Genomic DNA, 9,888 nt, shown 5'->3' with positions numbered 1-9,888 from the left:
CTCCTTTTTCATTCCCTGATGATTTCTCTTGTTCTTGGATGCTGCTGCCTGACCACAAGAAAAGTACAAGCTGTCACTGTCTTGTTGAACAGACCTAAATTAAGTTAGCTAACTTTAATTAGCACATAAATTAGCACATTATTTTTTTAGTTTTTTTTTAGGTTTTATATCATTGTGTAGCTTCCCAGTGGTGTTCCTTATGTATTCAAATCCGAATAATCAAATGTTGGTCAATTTATGTATGTATTGTCAAAATGCTATTTTCCCTTCAAGGCCTTATACAAACTTTTTCCCACGTGACTTGACGTAGGTTTCTGCATAATGACGCTGCTACATGTATAATACCAGTATACAGCCTTATAGTCAGTGTACTAACATTACATACAATAACTCAGGTCAGTAGTTCCCAATGATTCCCAGTCGTCGAAGCCTCCCCTCAATCATTAGAGCCAAAATATATTTTTTTGTTATCGTCGTTAAATAAATGTAATTAATGATGTTGTTAGATTGCTGTTAGACCGCCCGTTAATACAGGTGCAGGCCTCCCTTCGCGTGCGTTAAGCGGGAGAGCAAATAGGTTTTTCCCTTTTTTGAGGTTTTTGACCACATTGACATTTTTTTGAAAGGCTAAACGCCAACAAATATGGATTGAAGCAGAATGTTAGATTTTGCTACTATGTAGCAAAAAAAAAAAAATCTTTTTAAATATATTTAAATACAGACTTTTGTATAAATTATCCAGTAAATGTGTTATTATGATTTGAGTTAGCTAGTTAGATAACCTCAGAGCAGAGAAATCCTGGCGCACCCCCTGCAATCTTTGATATCCCCTATGCCCGGATCACAGGTTGGGTGATGCCGGTCAGCATGCTCCCAGTTTGGAGAAGCAGACAGGAGTACCGGCACGGAATGTACTTTCTGTGGACGCCATTAATTTGGATCCAAAAATCACTCAATAACACAAACAAACTAACCAATCGATGCAGCAGTAGAGCAGCAACTCCAATGTTCCTCGAGGTAAAATGATGTGTTTGTGTGAATGGAATCTGTTTTTGTCTTGAAAATGATATAACGACTTCAGTCCCCGCATCCAAAAAGGGCTTTCTGATGGCGAGGTAAAGCATTGAAAATATTCTAAATATAGCGTACACTTAAACTGATATTGATTTTTTTAGGTGGCTAAAATATGTTTTTCTGCTGCTCCCGTTCACAGCCGCTTTACCTCGCCGTCAGACAGCCGACAGTGACTGAAGCCGTTACAATGCAGTCTTCAAGACCAGACCAGATTCACAAAGCAGTCATTTTACCTTGCAGAACGTGGGAGTATACATACAACCCCACTTCAAAAAATCCAAACCAACCCTTTCAGTTATTTCCAATCTTAGCACAGCTAACTTTGACTCAGCTAGTGCTAGCGTTCACAATATTCATAATCTTATTGATTAGCTTACTTTGGAAATCTATGTCACTGCTTTTTGCAATAGCTGAGTGGACGTTTCCATTTGAAAAAAAACAGAACAGAACACAGATGGACCCGCCCTTTAATAATCTACTTATGAATATAAAGAAATATAAAAATGGATATTTATTTGTCAAACAAAGAGATCAGAATGCTTCATTCTTTATCTTTATGTCATCAAATAACTCAGGACTATAAGCCACAGCAAATTTTCTGACAGAGTAGCTGATTTTATTTTTGGTCTGACATCGGAAAGTTTGAAGTCTTCTGTCGCACGATCGTATCATCCAAAGTTTGTTCCAGCGAGTCACGGACACTCACCTCCTGCCAACACTCACAATACTGAGCAAAAACTGGGCTGCAGTGATGAATAAAACATGCACACTGACCTTTGACCTCCTTACTGTTGTCCGTCATGCCTGTGATCCAGAAACTGAAGCAGATTTTTGCAAGTTTTGGTTCTAAACCTGTAGCCGGTTGATTGTTTGAGAGACCCACCGACAAATGAGGCTGGACTGCAACTTTTGTAGTTGTGTGGTTTCAGCTCTGCAAAAGAGAACAAAATGATGCGACATATAAGTAAAAGATACCAACAAAAAACTGCGTTAGTTACTGTGCCAAGCTTTAACAATAACGGTGGCAGATTTACCGTCAAAATTCGTAGTCATTTTTGAAGCAATGGGTCCTTTATTCAGACAGAAGTAAACAAAAAGCAGCTTCTCATTTCAAGCCAGCACAAGAAGACATGGGAATAAAGAAACAACATAGTTCTTGTCATAGTATTATACATATGATGAGGAAAACATGCAACATCAGACTGTAACATAACTCTGTTATATATGCCCATTCTGTATGTTTTCACTTATAACATTACAAGAGAAAAAGCTTTTAAGATGTTTAAGTACTGTACAACTTTGAGGTATTTTTACTGGAGTATTTCTATTATATGCTACTTTCTTACTTCTACTGCACTACATTTTGGAAGCCAATATGTGCTTTTTACTCCACTACATGCACCATAACTTTAGTTACTTTGCATAGTGAGATTATTAATACAAAATATAAATCATCAAATAAATGATGATGTATTATTATTAGGGCTGTCAAAGTTAATGCGATAATACATTACGCATTAATGCAACTTACGATTTTTAGATTGTAGTGGGCTCAGTCTTAAAGCTTTAAAGGGACTGTTTGTAACTTGTTCAGACTCAGACTCCAACACAAACTACACGGAAGCACCAAAACTGCAAAGTTGTATCTAGTGAAGCCCGTCTTGCAAAACAGTGTTGGCCGCGGTCGGAGGACGCGGGGGAGACCGTAGCTTTGGTCTCCAGGACCGGAGTCTCTGCTGTACTCTGCTCCTCTGCCTGCTTGCCTTCACTCACACACACCGCGTTCTTGCTCTTTCGCTCCACTCTCACGTGCATGCGCGCACACTCCACACTGCAGAAGACTTAGTTTAGCTCTGAGAATATCTAGTGAATGTACAGTGGACGTTTGTGCAGAAATAAATGCTGCAGCTCCTCCAGACCAACAGAGGTTTCCCGTGTCTTGTGAAGTGACGGGGCTCCGCAGCGAGAAACGTTATCGTCTCCGACCAAAACTCCGGTGTGTCCCGTTCCCTCCGACTGCGGTCGGGAGGCTGAGGCAGGAAAAGCCAACACTAGGATCAGCATTGATTCATGGAGAGACCTTCGTCTGGTCAGCTAACATTACTGCGAAGCAGCTGAAATATAGAGTGATATTGTGGTTTTAGCTGACGTGTGTCGCCTCACTGTTTTGAGCGATGCTCGTTCATGTCTATGTAGAGCGAGCACAAGCGTGAGTGCGAGAAACAGGGCGCTGACTTTCCTTGACTTAACGACCACAGGTGTCGCTGTTAACAAGCAATTTCTGATTCTTGCAAACAGTCCCTTTAAAGTGATGAACACATTAATGCATTAAAAATTGTAATCCAGTGATATAATATGTATTATTGCGAAATGTGCCATTCTGCATAATGAGTACTTTTACTTTTAGGTACATTATGTATATTTTGATGCTGATTATTTTGTTCTTTTACTGAAGTAAAATTTCGAATGCAGGATTTTTACTTGAAGCAGAGTATTTTTTTCCACTGTGGCATTAGTAGTTATACTTAAGTAAGAGATGTGAGTACTTCTTCCACCACTGACCCCGGGTAACCAAGTTGGATTGCACCAAACCCCAAATTTAATAAAGAGCAGGATGCTAATGTTAGCCCAGTTACAAAATGTAAATAAAAATACCTTCGGATCAAAGAATTTTAGAGAATATTTTATAGTTATAAGTGAGAAATTTTAAATAAATAAAATTAATAAATGAACTTACTATTTACGTTGCAGTCACTGTTAGGAATATTAATAATAAGGACTGTGGTTTAACAAACATCAACAAAAAGTCCCATGAAGGTGACACACTGTGAATTACTGTGAAGGGAAATAACACAATGGTTACAGTAAACGCACTATTAAAGGCCCTGAAAGCCTATAGCCGAGCTTGTTGTTAGTTGATGTGTTCAATTCTTAATAAATAATAAATGTTTCTGAACTTAAAATGGTTGTTTATTTTATACCAAGTTTTCAGGGGTTTTGAATATCATAAACACCTCTCATTCCAAAAATGTTATAATATTACCGGCAACTCTAAAGTCAAGATCACAGACACATACGTTTAAGTCTTAAATAGAAAGTTAAAGTGATAGCAAAAGATACAAGAAACTCTTCCATCACAGTCTGAATATTATAATAATATTATTATATTATAAATGCATGCAGTAGTTTAATTCAGTAGCGCTGAAAGTGTGTGATTGAGTGAACATGCTGCTGTAACCAGAGCCGAGCTAACAGACAGACAGAGAGACAGACAGCCCTCATGCAGGTGGCTTACATCTGAAGAAAGTTATTCTCAACCCCCATGGCTCAAATATACCAACAGTACTATTAGCCTATATTCATATGTGTTAAATGAGTAGGGAAATGTGTGGTATTACTCCTGTCCATAAAATATCTGCATTAAGGAAGTTTATATGTCCTTGTCTTACTAACATATCTACTGCTGCCATTTCAGCTCGCTGTTCACCGGATTCTCATACAGCGGTTTGTATGATATCTTATGAAAAGGTATACCTCATTTTCTGTGCATTTCTGTTCCGCCTTTAGAGGAAACAACTTTGTTAAGTTTAGGCAAGAAAACAACTTAGTTAGGTTTAGGAAAGATCGTACTTAAGTAACGCCATACTGGAAGTGGTTATACGACACCAGAAGTGGCGCAACTCAAGTACGGAAGTTACGTGACAAAAACTATGCCTTCGATCGCTGATGAAGACAATGATTTTTCCTCGGTATCTGGCGGTTCCACGGTCCGCTGTCGACTTCGATTCACTGTGACTTCCCACTGGTGGGACGCGTTGGGCAACAACTGCATCCCCCCAAATTTGGATTTGAATAGGATTGGCTCCTGACTATTGTTTTCAGAGAGACATGAAACAATGTGAACCTATACTTTAAGATTAGGGGAGGATCCTGTCATGGATAAAAGAAACCAAAATTAACTGTTGTAGAAGACATCACAATACTTCCACCTTAATCTCTATAAAAAGATTCTGCTTTCATATGCATCTGTAGGCAACGAGACAAGATTTTGGCCTCAGAAGCGTTCTGGTTTCCGTTTATAGTGAGTAGTATTGACCAATCACGTTCAAACAGGCTTTAGTTGAATGCAGGTAAGATGTCCGTATCAATGCAATCTAGTAACCCACTGGCTATCGTCTGACCATGATTTAACTTTTTTTAAATTTAAAATTTAATTTTTAAGGTTTAAAATTAGCTGTTAACTGGCTACTTGTGAAAAAATCCAGTCGTACACGTCGTGTCTCCAGTTCCAGTCTCACATCTTAAGTTGCTAATCAGACTGTAAACAATAAGCTGTGCACAGAAAAGGAAGTCTTGGCCCAGATATCCGCTGGCTACATCGGAATCCCAGAAATACAGCCCCTTGCCCCCAGAGGCTCATACGTCGTCGGAATGTTAGCTGATGGGTTCCGAGATTGCTTCCACCTTAGTCTCCGGCACACTGCAATCTAAATTTACGAGGCCACCACAGTCTATAAATGTAAACATAGCTCATTTAAAGCTGGGCATACACTGTACAATTTAAGAAAAGTTGTTGTGTAACTCCTACTCCTACTGTACGAGTAGATGGTTTGCGATGTAAAGCCAAAGCTCACAATTTCCGTGCTCACACTGTACGGTCCAATCGTCGGCCACGACCTGAGCGCACACATTGTACGTGTAAAATACAAAAAAGTTTGTTTGCTAGCAGAAGTCTGTAGGGTCACAATGCTAACAAGGCAGAAATGTGCTGCCTTGATCAACTGTGCCATCCTGTCTGCTGAAATGTCTATAAAAAAAGAGGCAGCGGCGTAACATTGTATGGACTCGCTGTGGTTAGGATGACGTGGACAGTATGGCTTGTTCATTTTGCAGAGAGATTTGGAGGTAAGCCAGCTACGTTTTACTAGCTATATCTATTGTAGCCTACATTGTTATCTTGATAGCTACGCTCTGATTTCTGTAAAAAGAGGATAAAAATGGCACTGACGTTGGGGAATCGGCTCGTGGCTCTGCTTCAACTGTGCGAAAGCTTGTGGTCGGCCGACCAAAAATTCCTGATGTCAGAAATTCATCCGAATGTTTGACGTCCAGTCGGGAGGAGTTAATCGGTCCTCGGTCCTCCCCCGTACACCGCACGGCAAACGATGCCCGACGAAGCTGAAATTCGGTCCGACTCTAAAATGAGTCGTGCTGCTCAAAACGGGCTAAAATTATACAGTGTATGCCCAGCTTAACGCATCTGAAAAAATTACCAATGCTGTTGCTTTTCCTGTAATTTAAGTCTCAAAATAAGTGCATTAGTGACTACAAGGAGTAGTTCTCTTCTAGCATATGACATAGCCAACCAGTTTCAATAGACAGATTTACATGCAAAGTGTTACACACTTTTAAAATCCATGCAAGGTCTCAGAAGATGCGAAATATGTGTACAGTATAATATTAACACTGTTTTATAAATACTTTACTACACTTAAAAGCTGTTGAGAAAATAGTTTTAATATTCTTTAGAAAGAAGAACTGAAAGATGTAATTTTATACGGTTTCATTATTAAAAAATGCTTCCAAATCATCAGTTAAGATGTTTTGCAGCAGCAGAAAAAAACTTCAAAACAAAGACAACTCAAACAAACAATAAGGAAGGAAGCTCAGGGTCAGAGGTCATGACATCATGACCTTCTTACAAAATTAACAGGAAGCTTAAAGGGAATTTAAAGTTCAGCAAGAGTTGAAACAATTAAATCAAACCGAAATCCTTAAAAATGCCTTAAATCCCCCACATTCAGTTAGTCTGAACAATAACATCTGCCATGTGATCAAAGCTATAATTCATAATCTTTACTATGTCTGCCCACTGAGCTCCATAAGACCCCTTAAACTTAATTTTTGGTCACTTGAGGACTGCATCTAATAATGAACTTATAATCAATCAGTTTTGTTTTCACTGTAAGGATTAAGCATTTCAGCACTCGTCCAAATCACACATACATTAAGGATATGTGCTGTGTTTATAAAAAAATAAGAGATTGTTTTCATGACAAAATGAGATGAAAACTAAATAAAAAGTAACTTTTGGAAACAAAAAAATCTATCGCAGTGTCAACAAATAAAATTAAACCATAATGCGAAAGACGTACAAATTAATCAATTAATATTTGAATGCCTAGTCTTTAACAGAATATTTCGTGAATATTTCACAAACTGCCGTGTGACTGTGTTGGATCGTTTGTGTTGCAAGGCATTCGTAAGAAAATGCATGAAAAATAGCTTTTCACAAGATATCTTACGAACCGTCGTATGAGGATTGTTCAGTTCAGTTCAAAGATCTGTAGTCGCTGACTTTGTAGTTCGTTCTCTCTGTTCAAATGCACTTCAGTACATAGAACAGTTGAGTGAACGCATCACCATCAACTACGGTGGCCTTCAGGTAACGTAAAAACACAAAACGATCTCTCTAGAGCCAGTGTTTGGTTTGTCCGTTCTGGGCTACTGTAGAAACATGGCGGAGCAACATGGTGGACTCCATGAAAAGGACCTGTTCCCTATGTAGATATGAAGGACTCATTCTAAGCTAACGAAAACACAAGGATTCTTAATTTCAGGTGATTATACACTTAATAAAACATAGTTATGAATATTATATTCTAGGGATGCGCCGATACCACTTTTTTTCAGACCGAGTACAAGTACAAGTACTTACATTTGGGTACTCGCCGATACCGAGTACCGATACGAGTACCGATACGAGCACTTTTCCTAGCCAAAAGACCCTCGTTTAACAGCCAGCTCGAGGGTGTGAGCGACACACGGCAGGCTGGGGAGTCCCACATACGAGGCGGTGCGCCGCGACCGAAAGGCTCGGGGCGAAGGTGGCTCGCGGCGGCAGCTTTACAGCGCTCCCCGCCCGGACCTCGTTACACCGTGGACAAAGGGCTCACTGTGCCCTCTCTCCCCACCGGGGAGGGACGGGGCCCCCTGCTCCCGGTGCGACTGTCGACCGGGGCGGACTGTCATCAGTGCGCCCCGACTGCGTCGTGCCGTGGCCAACGTAAAAGGCGCCAGGGGTCTGCGGCGATGTCGGCAACCCACCCGACCCGTCTTGAAACACGGACCAAGGAATCAAATGCATGGCAGAGCAACATGGTGGACTCCATGAAAAGGACCAGTCAGAGGGTGCAAGTAAAATCCTGTGGCCTAATGAAAGTGAGGGCCGCCGTTTCGCCCGCACCGTCGGGGAGGTGAAGCGTGAGGACCCGGAAGATTGTGACGAGAGGTTAACGTCACGCTGCATTAAAGTGGTATCTGTGCCGCTTTATCAGAGACGTTTTGTGAGTACGAGTACATGAGCACAGTATCCCTATTATATTCCATTTCTGCCAATAGATACCCCCTAAATCCTACACACTGGTCCTTTAAATAGCCGAGCTACTGTCAATAGCGACTGCAATTTTTAATTCACTCGACCCAGATTTTAAACAATGGCAGCCCGCAAAATACAGTGTACACACTACGTACAATGGACGAAGTTCCTCTGTTTGGTTGCTGTTGAAATGATTTCAGCGAGTGTCCCATTGAAGATGATGTGACGACAGCTTTACGCAGCGCTGCTACCGCGATCACCTGAGGATCCCGCCCACATTGAGGGGGTACTATCTGCAGTGGAGACACGGCAAAGAGAAAGGCACCTGGTACCAAAAGTGAGTCGAGTCGAGCAGAGCTGTACCATGCCATAAAAACACGGCACAATACTCCCAAATTCAAATACTGAAGAGTAATTTATGAATTGAAGACATGCTTTCACCAGACTAACACGACAAACAACCTGTTCAACACAGTCTCACAGCAGTTCGTGAAATAGTCACGAAATTTAATCTATTTGATTTGTGTACATAGACACAGATTTATCTTTTTTTGCCTGATTCTCAGCGCAACAATGTGTTTTTTGTGCTTTTTCCAACGAATGTTCAGCAACGTTCACAACGCATGTGTCAATTTCCACTCCAGTCTTTTCAAAATAAAACTAGAATTGCTCTCGGAGAGCCCAGACCTCCACCAACGCGTGACTTTAAAAACAGATCACGGCTCACAGCTGGCGGTACCGTGAGGTGGTCGGTTTATTTTCAACATGGTGTGTTTCCGTGTAACGTGTCGGTGGATGCCTCTCTCATTCAGCAGCCTTGTTATGTCTGTATAACGTTACACTACGTTGTCTCTCGTCCTGTCATCTACCGTTTTTTTCCTTCTCACCGCGGACGGACAGCAGCTCCCACACACACATCCACACACGTATCGCTCTGCTCTCAGAAGGACACGTGTCATCAACTACACTTAGCATGTGTTATATACCCTGTGGTTTTAATTTCCTAAATCCGGATCATGATCCGGATCGCCAACAAAAATTGAATGGATTAATTTATTGTGCCACACTCCACCCCTCCAAAAGATTTCATTCAAATCCATTGCGGACTTTTGGAGTAATCCTGCTAACAGACAAACCAACAAACAAACCACTGCCGGTGAAAACATAACCACCTTCCTAGACCTTTGGCTTGGCGGAGGTAACTACTCAGTTGGGTTTAGGAATAGATAGACTTGGTTAGGCTTAGGCCACAAAACTACTAGGTTAGGTTTAGGAAGAGATCGTTGTTTGAGTTAAAATAACACAGGAAGTGCTATAACGTAAGTAAGGAAGTTACTTGACAAATAAATCAACTCTGACTTGTGGTTTCACACGGGACACGAACAGGAGTCTCCTGGGAGAACGTCCTGTGTTTTTTGACCCACACATCCACCCCC

At 40.9% G+C, this 9,888-nt stretch overlaps 1 long non-coding RNA gene across 1 annotated transcript; it reads right to left on the bottom strand.

The window, feature by feature from the left end:
* On the bottom strand, window positions 1–8,762 carry LOC119495893. The gene is made up of 3 exons (XR_005208587.1): window positions 8,608–8,762; window positions 1,849–2,005; window positions 1–48 (listed from the first exon to the last, which is right to left on the bottom strand). It is a non-coding gene; the product is annotated as an uncharacterized LOC119495893 (long non-coding RNA).
* Between the last annotated feature and the right edge of the window lie 1,126 nt (window positions 8,763–9,888).

Source organism: Sebastes umbrosus, chromosome 10 (assembly GCF_015220745.1).
Source record: "Sebastes umbrosus isolate fSebUmb1 chromosome 10, fSebUmb1.pri, whole genome shotgun sequence".
NCBI lineage: Eukaryota > Metazoa > Chordata > Actinopteri > Perciformes > Sebastidae > Sebastes > Sebastes umbrosus.
Note: the sequence above shows the minus strand (reverse complement) of the source record. Positions and strands in the feature narration are given on the sequence as shown.